Here is an 11,865-nt window from a genome sequence, read left to right as displayed (position 1 = left end):
ACAAGCATAAACTGAGCATCCGGTTCTGCCATAGAAAAGAAAAATTTCTAGCAGTTGCGTCAAGAATTTTAGATTCCATTAAGGACACGGAAGCAAGGATTATCCCACCTGTTGTGACAGGTAAATTTGTTTTGACAACAAATGTTGGTATCATGACTTGTATATATCTTGTTGTTGCACTCACTTAATATTACTGTAATATTGAAACATGGTTCATATAATCTATTTCGATTTCAAGCTCAGATCCGAAGCAAGAGGTTTTGGGATGTAAGTTTCCTGGTGATGCCAGTTGGCCTCCGAAGTTTATGAAGAAGTTTTGTTGGTTCTGAATCGTGTTTCCAGTTTGTTTCAGAGTCCTGGTTATGAACATTTCCTGAGCCAGCAAGACTGTTGAACATGCAAAGAAAGAGGCAGTCAAGATGGTGTCTTGGTGGCTCATTACATGTGACTTGCAAATCTCTTGGGATGTATGAAGTGCTGTAATTTTTGTGGTAATTAGCAGTTCATAACGAGGGTGTGAGTTATAGTTACCTTAGGGTACGAGTTATAATTAACTTCAAAGCTGCAGCCAAGCCACATCAAACAGCTATGTTGTGAGGGTTGGCACCCCGGGACGTAGCAGGATATGGCCCTGAGTGGTGGCAGTCCCCAGGGCCATCGGTGGCTCTATGAGTGGGGCTGCATGGCTCCCTTCCAACATAGGCATAGCCCTGAGGAGATGGTGGTACCCAGGGCTAAAGGCGGTCCGAAACGGACGCCCTTTCTTTTACGTTATAGCTGTGGGGAGGTGGTGATCCCCAGGGCTGCAGGGGGCCACGCCCCCGCCGCTTACAGAAGATCACAAATGCCCTGGGGAGGTGGTGATCCCCCGGGACTGTGGGGGAGACAATGGGCCTCCCCCACACAATTCACTCATTTTGCCCCAGGGAGGTGGAGGTCCCTGGAGCGCCGGTGCCCCTCCCCCTCGCAAAAATGACATTAATCGCCCTGGGGAAGTGGTGGTCCCCGGGGCTTAAAAAGAAAAGTGTGCTTCCGGGACCTGGCCCACCTGGAGGCTTATTTAAAAACAAGTGTTTTTTAAAAAAAAAATTACAGCAGATTTGTGAGCCCGAAGCGATTATGTGATACATTTTTTGGTTAAATGCCTTTTCGCCCTGGGGGTCCCTTTGGGACCCCAGCACCGGAGCTAAGGGGTCAGGTTGTTCGTACCATGGCCCCTTTTGTATTGTTTAATCTTTTTTTCTGGGACTTGGCTGAAGCCGAGTCCCAAGATGGTTGCTAACACTTCCTTGTCGAAGTGTTGGCAGCCAATCAGATCTCAGCACGAGATCAGCAGTGGTCGCAAGTCCTTTGCATCCCTAGATATTCAAATTTAGATTTCCTTAAATTTCTCAAAAACTACTGAACATATTTACACCAAATAACAAAAAGGGCTCTCTTTGGACCAAGAGCTACCTTTCTGCCAAATTTGGTGTAGTTCTGTTGGATAGCTATTTTAACCATGTTTTAGACACATTATTTTAGCAAACTAGGCCTGCTGTTGTGCGCTTTAGTCCAGTTACATTTTATTCAGCATTGCTTTATTTTTCTAGCATTAGCCACATTTACGGTGTTGTTTTATTTTCTCTATCAAGTTGTTCTTCCGCCTAGGCAAGCACCCCCTTCTTAGCACTGCAGTCATTTCACTTTGTGCTTTCCTCAAGGCTGCAGTAAGCTAGGGTTGCTGGCAAAAGTGGTACGCTGTGTCTCCAACATTCACAGAAACATATACATCCTTACATGGGGACTTTTTTCCTAGGACATCCATAGTTTTATTATCAAGCACTTCTCCATCCCATACACGTCAGAGGGAGATTCCAGCCAAATGACCACAACTGCATGCTGATTGCTGATCGTCTTTGCTACAGCCACTTGCTTAGACTGCCTACGTGGGTATGGTGTCTTTTTTTATAACAGGCTTCCTTCCTCAGGTATGGAGGATGATGTCTTCTCAGGGGGAAACCTGAAGGCCGGATTAGGGCTTATCATGCTGTGCTCTAACATAGTTTAGGTAGGAAACAACTATATCATCCCTAGTGACAGTATAGCAGGATCATTTTTGTGTTTCACTCTCCTTGCCACAATTTTGCTTCTAATGTGTTTTATCATCTTAGTTATTGTAATATTTGCCATCTTATCTAAGATGCAGTTACTTTAATTAAACCTTATTGAACTATACTCTGCTTCTGTTCGTCTTTGCATGTGTGAGACTAATGTAACTGAGAGAAAGGGATGAAATCTGATTGAACATGGTTCCCCTGTGGAATCCTCTCAGTCATTCGCCCGGTTGCCACAATCATCCCTGCTCTTGGGCGGGGATGATACACTGCTACTTGGCAGGAAAAAAATGGATTGGGTTGACAGGTGTGGGATTGTAATCAGTACCCTACAATTCAGGTGAATCTGTCACCCAAATCCAGTAGTTTCACTAGGATAATGAGAACATACGTGACAATTCCGTCCAGTGGTTTTTCCACTATCGTGTGGGATTTAGCATTGGAAACACACTAACTTTCATCCCCGCTTTATCTCGGCCACCGCTTTACAGATCACCCCGAAACTTTCCAAACAGCAGCTCATGTGAAGATCGAATTTTTGGGGAAAGTTTATTGACGATTTGTCAAGAGTCTCCAAAGATATAGGCAAACAAAAGCTTTTTCTACAGAAACTAGGTTCTAACTATAACTACCTAGTGGCAACCGCTACTAGGTAATATATCTATATTCTGTATTCCTATTGGCTGCTGTTTTGGAGTAATAATGAAAAAGAAAGCACAAACCTCGCCTCCCTGTCCTTAAAAGAATGTAAAAATTTTGATGCAACTGCTAGAAATGTTTCTATTGTGGAAACAATTTCACTCGACCGTCTTTAAAAAGACGGGCTTGCATGTTTCGCTCACTCGTGTTAGAGATATAGCTCAAAGTGGGAGCGTTTTTTTCTTATTTCTATCTTCCATTTCTTGTAATTGCTTTGACCCTAAAGTTAGATATTTTCCTAAAAAGTTCTCACTACCATCGTAAGACTGTGATGCGACTGAATCTAAAGCTGCTTGTCCTGCGGTATCTCGCGCACAGCATACACATCATATTCCGCAACTAAGTTACCAAGTGGGCTTCGCGATACATGTTAGTTCTGCGGCAATAGACGTTCGGTAGCTCGGCGATCCACCTTGTTAGGCTAGCGTGTGTGCCTTCGGCGCTCGACTCAAACCGGAAATGCCTGGCAACTTGGTAATCAACATACGAGACGGTGGTGGAGTGCAAAGGAGAGAGGTCTGTCCAGGGACAGCGCATACAGGTAAACCTCCAGGATTCATGCTCCCTGCGCCTGTAACTACTATCTCTATAATAAGTCGTTGCAAAGGTGCTGGGAAATGGGCGCCGTATCCCTATTTTTTTAAGTTTTCAGCAGGGTACACGAGGTTGTCCTTAATTCTGTGTTGATTTTCATCATTAAGTAATTGGAGAAAAGATGATGTTGAAACGGAGGCACGTGAAGCTATGCATTGGTCGTTGTTGGAGAAATCGACTGCCAATAGATCTGCGACCAAGGATCATGTGAAGTGAACTGTCTCCCAATTTATCCATGCCCAGTCATAACTAGCACAATGACGACCCCAGGTTTTAATGCCAGTTTAGTATCGCCTAATCAGTCTGGAGAGCAGTTTCAGAATTATGTGTGGGAGGATAGGGGTAATGTAAGATGTAATCAGTGACAGCCTTTGGGCTGTCAGTAAGCATGCGAAATATTTACCATTTCTGCCACCAAATAAATCAACTGCTTGTCGCAGATTTGAATTAGCCTACCGTAGGTTATGGGGTTAATGTGCATGCTCTAGGGTGTCAGGTGTAACCCGTGGGACACCGCGTTGGCTGCTAATAAGATAGCTCAGCGAGTTGATCAATTACAGAAATTATTGTTTAAACTGCAGGTCACAAGTTCCAGTCCCGGTAACCTAATTCAGTGGGTCATGCGTCTACTTCTCACATTTCCACGTAACGTGCAGAAACCTAAACTTAAATCCTTAAAATGTTTAACTTTTTTAATTAATGTAAGCTTCATCCCATAGTCACATTTGAGTTGAGTACCAACACTGATGAGTTAGTGCCAAAAAGTAATTTATATTGAGCTTTATACATTCTCATTGTTGGTGTGCTTTTATATCTCGGTTTTGTCCATCTTGTAACTATGTCCAGCCCTCTGCTTCTTTCTCCAGTGCCGTAACAGAACTTCCTGAATATAGTTACGTTTTTTCAAAGAAAAACCAGCACACGGGCTTTCAGCTGTCTGTTGTCTATGTTTCAGACATAATTCAGGCGCTCACAATGGTCACATACAGGTTCATGTTTTGAAATGGGTTCACTGGAAACAGGCTAGCACCCAAGATTATCACAACATTCAAGGTTCTGTATCTTGTGACCAGTTGATGCCTGTTACTGTTCGTGGTGGGGTAACTACAGATCCTGGGGCCCCAGCATGACTAGTTGGTATTCAGTGGAGACAAGGGACCTTTAAACCATGATAACTCACAAATTATGTGTTGTAGGGGGTTCAGAATTAAGTGTGATCCATTTCCTCGGAGTAAAAAGGGTGAAACGAAATAATTCATACATTTTCTGAGCCAAAGTATGTTTTATATATTATTCCATGATGGTATAAATGAGGTTCTGTTCACATTAGTAAGGAAGTGCATTGTGCCGCTTATTCAGTGGCCCGAGTGCTTGCATAGGCTTTGTATAACAGGTGTTCGGGGGACATGTCGGGGGACAGTGCAGGCTCACCAGCACATTCTCCAGCTTTGTGTGTTGCGCAAATGTGATTGTTTCAGATTCAGTAAGATTCAGCTAAGCTTGGGGGATGGGCGGTCGCAGCTTCTCGCGCCACTCTCGAAATAGGTCTCAGATGAGCCTATGCATTGTTATCCTATTGTTTAAGGGTAGATACTCACCATAGCAGGAAGTTTGTCTCCCTTTTATTCAAGCAAGGGCAGCTGTTTCTACTTTCTCCTCCTTTCATAGGCATGGTTCCAGCATTGGGGAACGGTTCTTTGAAGGTCATTGTCCTCTCAGCTGGTATTGCAGAACTTCTTCCAATTTCCAAAAAATGACCAGATACTGGCTCTAGATAGATGTTCTTTATCCAAAATTGAAGGCAAAGGCGGTAAACACTATCTGGTGCAACATGCATTTTGGCCTTGCAGTGGACCCCATCTGTACAACTCATGGTCTCCACGCATGCCACAACACATTACTGACAGAGGAATTAGTAAACAGTCCCGTTTAGAAGAGGGTGCACAGATTTTACCAATAAGTTGGCAGGTGCCTCTCCCAGAGTTACTGGTAAAAGTTTTCACCCCCCTCCATTTTAAACCCGCTGTTAGTTTCAACATGGCCTGTTGAGGGGACAGTAGTTGCCCCCAGTATGTGTGGGAATACACTGTCGGCGTACCGCTGATCCAGGAGATTCTAGTACTGCTGGGAGAGACCTAAACCACGTTAGCGTTATTCATTGATAGTTGTTTTCTGAAAGCAATGCCAATCAGGGCTCTCCCTGTGACCTTGGCAGTCACATTTAGCCTTCACACTGAGGGTAGCAGAACAATGCAGGTGGTTTTATCAATTTACTCCAGAATACATGTTATCCTTCTGTGTCAACGTTTTTTGTGTCTTGACTGGAATGTTGTCAGCCCGGGGCTCTGGCCGTGTTTGCTAATAGTGTGGTGTTTGGGAAATGAAACTCCACCTTAAACACATCACTTCCTGGTTTGCAGGTAGATTGTCCAAATTAAGAGAAAATTAAACATAAAAAAAGAAGGTTAAGAATTGACCATTCCAGTTATAGGAGACATATGTTTCTATCAATGACTTTCAAAAAACATATGCCAGATAAAAAAATGCAGGAGGTTGTGCGTTATGGGCAAGTGATATCCCTGGCATTTAATTCCCTACTGCTGCATTTGCAGACCGTTTGTGTAATCTTTAAATATATTTTTGGCATTTCTTTAAAAAACCCATGTTTATAATATCTGAGATACATATTTCTAAAAGGGTTTTAATTTGGAGATTGAATTTTGACAAAGTTTTAAAAGGTGAAACATTGCAACCAAATTTTGTTAAAGGGTACACATTTGAAGAAGAAGAATTTTATTGATCAGTTAATTAAAACCTTTACAATTAAAAGGTGTTTTAAACGCCACAAGCTCAAAAGTACAAATAAGCACATCGATTCATAGTTAAGGTGATATTTGGGCCCATATGTGAATGCTGTTCAACCTTACAGTACCACATTATAGATCAGGGAAGGGCACTGTCTGCAGTTAAAGTAATATTTGGGTCCATATGTTAATGCTGTTCAACCTTGTATTTAATGTTAATTAAAGCAAAGCCTTTATTATTAAGGTGAGCTTTTTAAGGAAATGTTGTAAGTTCGGACTGTACTATTTAGAGTGGTTCTATTGTAAAAAAAAAATGTGTACAGACGTTTGCAAAGTTTTGCAATATGAAGCTATGTATAATGGTCCCAGGATTCTCTCTGATCAGATGCAAATATTTGAAGAAGCTTGAAAGCAAGTTTGAGTCTTTACTTTTATAATAAAAGTTCCACAAAAAAGGCAAGTAGGGAAAAAAAGTTTTGCTAAATTACTGTGAAATTTTAGGTACCATTTCTTTGAAGCATCATTTAGTAAAATGTGTTGATGCGTGCTAAGATATTCATAATGGAAAATCAATGTAATAATTTTTAACAAAATGATGGGAAACATAAAAATAAACAAGCATTGGCAAATCCAATAAGTCCTAAAATGGTGGTCAGCCTTTTTGGAGGTGCCAAGCCCACAACATTATAACAAACATTGGAAAAAAGAAATATTATTTTTTGGTCTCAAAAAGCAAACATTGCTCAGTAGTTCCTGGCACTGAACAAAACTACTTTGTGGGCAGATATGTTCGTTGTCAAAAAGCAGAATTCTGTCACTCACAGTGAAGCCAGCAGATAGATAGATAAATTAGATGGAATTTTAATAAAAAAACAAAAAGCCTTGGTTAATGTCGCACCTACATAGAGGCCCAATTCTTAAAGAAAGCCACATAAGTGCGTCCATGGGATATGTCCATGCATTAGTGCCGATTTATGGCTTTCATGAATGCATAAGAAATTACAGAAGTAGGCCAGAACTCCTAGAAAAAAAATTGGAAACTGCATTTTAGCACACACAAACATTTGCAGGAGCAAATCTAGGCATGCATATCTGTTGAGCATTTACAAATTGACTTCTCTCCAACCATTGTTTTCTCCTAACCCTGGAAGAAGTTTTACTTCTGCCGTGGCAGGTGTAAATTAACAACCTTTCTCAGTTTAGGAAAAGATCAGAGTAGAACTGGTAAACACCCCCTAAAACATGAAGGTTAGTAAGTTTGCACAGATTCAAAAGGGCATTCCATCCCTGGAACTATTGCTCACCGCTTCTGGCAGCCCCAGTATATGATCTGTGGAGAGGTGGCAAAAGAAAGAAATTGCTAGTATTCAAACCGTACTATAGTGTGAGCCTTGGCATATTCATATAGGGTATTATCAGAGCTCTTATATAATGAAATTGCTGCCGTAATTTGTTGCCACACTAATTGGCACCAAAGAGATACGTGGATTTTTTTTACAGGACAAGTATATTTATGACGCAGCAAATCCCATGGACAAATAGATATTTTGTTAAATTCCACACCCCTCTCTTAGCAGCTATGATGAGTGTGCCGTAAACCATCATTGTTAAGTTAGTCAATTTTAAAAGTGTTAGAACTTGACCACAGAGTCAGCATTGACCTGTCATATTTGTTCACTTCCATGGGGGAAGATGTGAATATGACGGCAGATGCCTCATTCTGAATTTCATAAAAGCAGTCTTGAGTTGCGGCTTAATAGTTATGCCCAGGTATGCTTGAGAGGCTAGCTCTGCATAAGACAAAAATGTGAGACAAGCATGCTATCTCTTGGCAATCAACTCCTTATCTGCTAACAACCAGCAGATCTTGACATTGCTGTTGACTGTTGCTTTAGTTTGTTAATAAGATCTGAAAGAATTTCATTGATCTGAAATGTGTGATAATGTGGATTAGGTCTTGATAAAGCACTGCACATCAAAATCTATTGCCTCTGTTAATTTAACTCTATTAAATTGTAATAGTTGATCATATATGAAATATTGTGAGTATGGACGTATTTGGGGAATATAAAATATGCATGAATTGAGATGTTAAGTGCTTCAACATCGAACTGATTCTATGAGTGAACCATCTCCTTTTTAAAGTTAGATTAAAAAAAGTGGACCGTGAACGTTTGTTCAGGGATCATATCCTCTTTGTATCATGAATGAAAGAGCAAACTTTGCTGCAATGGAGTGCTTCCATTCGAATGCACGAGGTGCTTTGTTTTCAAATGCACTAGCAGATGGCAGGGACGATTTGGTAAAGGCAGATGTCAACACAGAAAAAATCTATACCCCTCAACTGAATGAATCTCTTAACTGGCAGCACATCTTTAATGTGATCCATTGTGCTCTCCATCACTTTGTGCTCTCAGTTGCTGGCCGCTGGTAATGTAGGTGCTGTATACCCAATAGGACTTACAAAATATATCTATTCCCTCAATTCTTTGTACAGTGACAGAAGTGATAATGTGTTCTGCACAAAGTTGCATTTTAAGTACCAGGGATTGTGCAAAATGCTTTTGTACAGATTTAGTTCGAATGTTAATTCATTTTATTAGTTAACCATAATATTGATGTGACAACACGTTTCAACAATCATAGTGCAATTCTACTAAGAACAGTCTTTATGCTTGCCCGCCCGCGGTTGTTATCAGCTTGCCTCCAGCACTCCTTCCCACCCTCTGTTGTCTGTGTCGCGCTCCTCCCACACTTGCTCCTCCTCCTTCCTACATGTTGCTTCCCACCTCTAAATAAACAAAAAATCCCCATAATAGCGCTTTTTCCACATTATCCTTCCATACTGCTCACCTCGTACACTCCCTCCCTCCGTGTTGCCTCCCGATCTCCCACGCAATAAAAACAAGCATTTGCAATACAATGGGTCTTGCATTTGCTTGAGTTAGAGCTATTGGTGTAAGTTCATAGCTGGACTTTTCTTGCCACATAAACTGGCCAACCCTGCTGCATAATTTGTAATCAGTAAATGGAAACGCAGCCAGTGAGAATAAAAGTTAAGTATGCTGTGGTAGGCCTCCCGCAAAGCGCATGGAGAGATAGTGTTGAAGCTTGTTCAGTTACTTCCATTTCTGCCCACGCTGTCCAAATATGGAGTGTCCATTTCTGACAGCAGTTGTACTGAAGAGCACTGAGCAACTGCTTTCAGAGGTCACCGAGCAGCCACATAACGGTAATGACATTCAAGCACAGACCATCGACCCACATTTGGACAGTCACCACGTAGGGAAAATGTTTCTAAAATCATATGTCATTCTGTTGTGCTGGCTTCTAATTTGACCAGACAAAAATGGCTTACTGAAGAATGAGTTAATAGTATACTCTAATTATTTTAACTGTCTGTAATATGCTTCCTGTTAGATACATCAAAATAAATCATTACAAACATACCTACTTCTAACAAAAACAAGCATTCATATCTACATCTTCCAGGTTCATTGATTCTTCCATGTGCTGTTAGTTGTTGAATACATAATGGCACAGTCAAATGCTAAATGAATAGGCAGGAAACATAAAAATAAATTCCAAAAAGCAGGTCAACCTGCATATCACTGGTAAATTGCATAAACTCTGCCAATAAGTTAACCCATTCTGCCCTTTATGAAATGTTGCCCACACCCTATATGTACAGTTACAGGTCCATACGACGATACACTGAGAAGGTGGAGGACGAACGAGCCCGTTTCAGGGACTCGACCCACAAAAAAACAGCACGATATTGGTATTTTGCAAGCGACGTTTTGCAGCATAATGCTGCGTAAAGTTGCCCTGTTGCTTCCGGGTTGATAAAAAAAAAAAAAGCACCCCACAAGGAATATGCAGCCTTAAAATCAAGTACGAAATTACACAGATTTCAGACACCGAGGATGTAGAGGAGAAGAATATGCCTTTGTGTACTTCATAAAATAACTCGCAGTGCCCTGGAATCGATACAATGAAATGATGATACATTGCACAGTTCTTACAGTGATGCAGGGCCTTCTCTTGTCTGTAGAAGTGCTGGCTGCCAAAAATCCCATCTTCTCTTGTTAATGGTCATGTTCGATTGTGGCGCTGCTTGGCTAGTGTTCAGAAGCGTATTACTGTGTTCTTGCTGAGACTTGCAAACACTGGAATGCTGTTACAGTAATTTATGTGGTTTGAAACACCTTGGGTAACCTGATTCTCTTCCTGAAAGATTTCTGCAGCAGAAAATATGTCATAAAAAGATTTTGTATCAAAATAGAACCATACTTCAAAGCAGCATGGCCACCACTGAGCGAAAAATGGAGCATGCAAAGCGCTCCAATACCACCGATCGAGTTTGCGCTGCTTCAAGCTTCAATACGCTGTTGCCACCATGAGCGTCAAGGACAAAGACAAAAGAAAAAAGGAGTTTGCTCGCAGTAAAACATATCGGCAGTTGTGTAATTATCCATGTAACAGGTTCGGTCCCCAAGGCAGTAACAAACCAGCCTCAAGGTAGTACAAATGTTTTCCAATGACATCAAGGGATGTTTGAAAGGCAAGCCCACGAATGAGTGAAAGTGATGGGCATGAGGTGGGCATGGTTAAAAGCCACAATACTTACAACAGGTCAAAGTGCTTACGCGCTCGACCTGAAAAGCACTATAATGTGGCATTTGCAAAGGATTGCAGGTTTTGAGCACCTACTTTGAAAACACAAGATTAACAAGCATTTGCAATGCAACGGGTCTCGCGTTTGCTCATGTTAGAGCTGATAGCGTTGTAGACTCCTAACCCGACTTTTCACCTATCGGCAAAAGTGCATTTATGTACGTAACCCGAAAAAGTGCAATTAACTATCTAAAGCGCTCGACTTCTGCCAAGCGAAATCGCGCTAGTAAATTAGAGAAAAAGTAGTCCACGAGCCGGACAGAAAACAGCGAGCCGCGCATGTTTTCTGTACTTGGTCGATGCGCTCAAGGAGGGCTAGCCACCGGAAAAGGCATGACGTATGCATGCCTTCGACTAATGAAAGCAAGCAGATTTTATTAGGCAAGCCCACGAACCAATGAAAAACACTGACGTGACGTCGACAGGGCTCCGAGCTCTTTTCTAAACACTAAAGCGTCTCGCTGCGATACGCATGCAACGCAGGCTCGACCCTAAAAATGAGAGCCAGACATCACTGCTGAATACCAGTAAACATAGAAGCAGCTCGATACAGGGACCAAACCTGTTGAGTTTAGAGACCAGGTGTCTGTTATGAAGAAGATGTTTAGTGTCGCCCAAATGGGGAGATTTACAGTAGCTCAAACTTGCACCTTATATCGTGTTGATAGCAGAAACCAGCTTGGGTTTTCAAGTTGAGAATATTTCTCAGTGACCACATCTGCAAGAAACCACTGCAATCTGGAGGCCCTTGGGACAATGAGTCCAGTTTAACTCCTAAATTATTGTAAGATCAGCTGAGCCAGCCACTTTTCTTGCTTGCTTTCCTTCTCTGCACATCCACCGTACAATGGTGGAGAATAGTGTTTACACCTACTTCCGTTTCTAGAGAGATTAAAACGTGAGTGCATTGAGAGTTACAGCACAATAAGAATTGCTGGAACGGGCAGGAGGAGATACCAGCTTCATATAAGGATCTCCCAATGGCAATCTTTCTG

At 41.7% G+C, this 11,865-nt stretch overlaps 1 protein-coding gene across 1 annotated transcript in view; it reads left to right on the top strand.

Moving 5' to 3' along the window:
- Nucleotides 1-3,244: 3,244 nt before the first annotated feature.
- MFSD13A (major facilitator superfamily domain containing 13A) overlaps nt 3,245-11,865 on the top strand; it is a 168,336-nt gene continuing 159,715 nt past the window's right edge. Inside the window, exon 1 of the mRNA XM_069239515.1 lies at nt 3,245-3,336. The gene's annotated coding sequence lies outside the window, so the exon portion shown is untranslated. The remainder of the gene's footprint in view (nt 3,337-11,865) is intronic.

This window comes from Pleurodeles waltl, chromosome 6 (genome assembly GCF_031143425.1).
Source record: "Pleurodeles waltl isolate 20211129_DDA chromosome 6, aPleWal1.hap1.20221129, whole genome shotgun sequence".
NCBI classification, from domain to species: Eukaryota; Metazoa; Chordata; class Amphibia; order Caudata; family Salamandridae; genus Pleurodeles; species Pleurodeles waltl.
This window is presented reverse-complemented; position numbering and strand designations above follow the sequence as displayed.